Genomic DNA, 3,643 nt, shown 5'->3' on the forward strand with positions numbered 1-3,643 from the left:
TAGCTATACTTATAATATCTCATGTAATAGAAAGATGAGCTGTATTGATAAATCTTCTCAATCCAAGCAACAGTTTAGATGAAAAATGGCAAAACAAAAGGAGCATTTAAAATTTTTTTCAACTAAAATGTTTATGGTATTAGAAAAGGAAGCAGTGTAAAAACACTTCTATGGTTTCTAGAGAGAAAAATGAAAAAGCAAAAATAGAGCAAAGAAATTGTAAATTGGTTTAAAAGCCAAATTTCTGAAAAAGAATTGCTCTTTGATTGAATAATTTTAAAGGATCACATCATAGAATCACAATTGATCCATGTTAGTACTATCTATTATCCCATCATACTATCTTTTATCTCATAAGTGTCCTTGAAATGTGAATTTAATAACTTCAAGTATAAAATTATAAAATACTATGTTGATTGCCTCTTCCAGTCTATTTTCATATTGTAGCTCTGAAAATCTTACAATTATTAACTCAAAGCTTCTTAAATGTACTTTGTGTTCCCTTTTCTTAGTTATATCCTTATTAAATAGAAAAATTACAACTGTTGTCACTCAGCTAATAAAACCAACAAGTTGCAAAATGGGTTTCACATGCTCTACTGTTGCCTTGGTCAGGGGTAAAGAACGTCCAGCCCAGTGGCTATATAAGGCCACAGGCTCATTTGGTCTGGCCCTCCAGTGTAACCACAGGCAGAACGAAAAATTCACTGAATCTCTCACAGTCTCATTTTTTAAAAGGCAGTATTCATTTATTTTAAAGGCAGAGAGAAAGAGAGAGAGAGAGAGAGAGAGAGAGAGAGAGAGAGAGAGAGAGAGAGAGAGAGATGGGGAGGAAGGAGAGAAGGAAGAAAGAGAGAGAGAGAGAGAGAGAGAGAGAGAGAAGAGCTACCTTCTATCCGCAGGTTCATTCCCCAAATTGCCTCAATGGCCGGGGCTGGGCCAGGCTAAAGCCAGGAGCCAGGAGCTTCTGCAGGATCTCCCACATGGGTTCAGAGGCCCAAGAACTTGGACCATCCTCCACTGCTTTCCTAGGAACATTAACAGGGAGCTGGGTCTGAAGTAAAATAGCCAGGACTTGAATGAGCACCCATATTGGATGCCAGCACTACAGGCAGCAACTTAACCCATGCACCACAGTGCCGCAACTTAACCCATGCACCACAGTGCCATCCCCTAACAGGCTCTTTTTTTTTTTTTTTTTTTTTTTTTTTTTTTTTTGCAGAGATTAGTTTTATTTTGTTAGAAAATTGCTTAGTGAGCCAGCAACTGTACATGTGAAGGAGATTATGATTTGTGTGGCACAACACTGTTCCCTGGGGCACTCAGTGAAGATGTAAGAGGCTGTGAGCTTGGAGGATCTTTGTCCTATGCATCAGGCTGCTCCCATCAGACAAGAAGGCAGGTACAGGATGGACATGTTCTCCATGAGAATTTAAATCTTTACAACAGTTCGAATGCTCTTCCCTGAGGGCATCAGCTCAAAGGCTTCATTAATTTGGTCAAAAGACAGGGTGTTAGTGACAAATTCATCAACTTTTATCTTCTTGGACATATATTCAGACACCAACTTTGGGACACTTTCCACACTCTTCCATCCTCCAAAGCCAGTGCCTTTCCATGTGCGACCTGTCACCAGCTGGAATGGATGAGTGGAAATTTCTTCACCAGCACCAGTTACTCCAACCACCACACTGATGCCCTAGCCTTTGTGGCACACCTCAAGTTCTGCTCTCATGACCTTCATATAGCCAATATACTCAAGAGAATAGTCCACTCCTCCGTCAGTCTTCTCAACGAGTACTTCCTGGATGGGTTTACTGAAGTCTTGAGGGTTAATACACTCAGTGGCACCAAACTCTTTGGCCCTTGTAAACTTATCTTTATTGATGTCCACGCCAATGATCCGAGATGCACCAGCTGCGTTACAGCCCATGATGGCTGCCAATCCAACTCCTCCCAGGCCAAAGACGGCACAAGTGGAGCCAGGCTCCACCTTGGCAGTGTTTAATGCAGCACCATAACCAGTAGAAATGCCACAACCCAGAAGGCAGACTTTAGCCAAAGGTGCTGAAGGGTCTATTTTAGCAACAGAGATATCAGCCACAACTGTGTATTCAGAAAATGTGCTGGTTCCCACGTAATGCAAAATTGTCTTTCCTTTGCAAGTAAATCTGCTAGTACCATATGGCATTAAGCCTTTTCCTTGAGTGACTCTTATTTTCTGGTAAAGATTTGTTTTAGGATTAAGACAAAACTTGCACTCTCCACACTATGGGATGTAAAGTGGGATGACAGTATCACCTGCCTTCAGGTTAGTAACTCCTTCGCCAACACTTTCCACAATTCCAGCACCTTCATGTCCCAAGATCACTGGAAAAAACCCCTCAGGATCGGCTCCACTCGAGGTATAGGCATCGGTGTGGCAAACTGCAGTGGCGAAGATCTTAATTCGAACTTCATGAGCCTTTGGGGGTGCAACCTCTATTTCCTCTATGCAGGGAGGCTTTCCTGCCTCCCAGGCAACTGCAGCCTTGCACTTGATAACCTGGTTAGCCATGTCTTCAGGATCGGGTCCGCGCGGGCTGTAGCATCCGGGGTCGCTCGTGAGGGGACGAGGAAGTCAGGCTCATTTTTAAGTTGATAATTTTGTATGGCTAACAATGATGTTATAAATATCCAAATGGCTCTTGAAAAAAAATGTTCTCCACCCTTGCTTAGACCTAGGTGTTCTAGGCTGAACTTCTTAGTTGTTCTATTACCCTACTCCTTACCTCTTTCATAGTTTAATTATTTGTTTTTTTTATTTCTGTTTTGAAATAAGTATAAACACATTTTACCCAGTTTCCCCCTATGACTATTTTCCATATTGAAATACAATTTCTTTTTTCATCTTTTTATTCCTTTTTTATTTAATAAATGTAAATTTACAAAGTACAACTTTTGCATTGTTGTGGTTTTTTTCCCCCATAACCTCCCTCCCACCCGCAGACATCCCACCTCCCACTCCCTCTCCCATCCCACTCTTCATCAAGATTCATTTTCAATTATCTACATATACAGAAGATCAACTTAGTATATACTAAGCAAAGATTTCAACAGACTGCATAAATAAGAGTGTCAATTGTTAAATCAACAACGGGAGTCACTGTGCACCTGCTCCCCACATAGGATCTCTGTCCTTAATGTGTTGTACTATGGGAATACAATTTCAAAACCACAAGTGACTTTAGAACAATGTGCATGAGTAGTTCTATGGCTTCTTTATCATGTGTAAATTAGTTTAATCAATACACAATTGAGATACAAAACTGTTCCATCAGCACAAATGTCTCCTTTGGGCTCCTGATTATTGGATCACTGACCTCCTCTCCCTACTGACTCTAAACTTCAGCAACCACTAAACTCTCTATCTCAATACCTGTGTCATTTTGAGCACATCATAGAGATGCAATCTTATAGAATATAACCTTTGGGAATTGGCCTTTTAGCTCCACATAATGCCTTGAGATTCACCAAGTTGTTTTATGGGAGCAGATGTCCAGGAAGTCTGCAAGTCTGAAATGGAGAATTATATTCGGGAAGCTTATTGGGGCATGATGTCAGAATAGCACATGTGAGGGAATATAGGGGCTGAAATAATTCA

At 40.8% G+C, this 3,643-nt stretch overlaps 1 pseudogene; it reads right to left on the reverse strand.

The window, feature by feature from the left end:
- Positions 1-1,224: 1,224 nt before the first annotated feature.
- On the reverse strand, positions 1,225-2,577 carry LOC133774192 (alcohol dehydrogenase class-3-like; annotated as a pseudogene).
- Positions 2,578-3,643: the final 1,066 nt, after the last annotated feature.

The sequence above is a fragment of the Lepus europaeus genome, chromosome 15 (genome assembly GCF_033115175.1).
Source record: "Lepus europaeus isolate LE1 chromosome 15, mLepTim1.pri, whole genome shotgun sequence".
NCBI classification, from domain to species: Eukaryota; Metazoa; Chordata; class Mammalia; order Lagomorpha; family Leporidae; genus Lepus; species Lepus europaeus.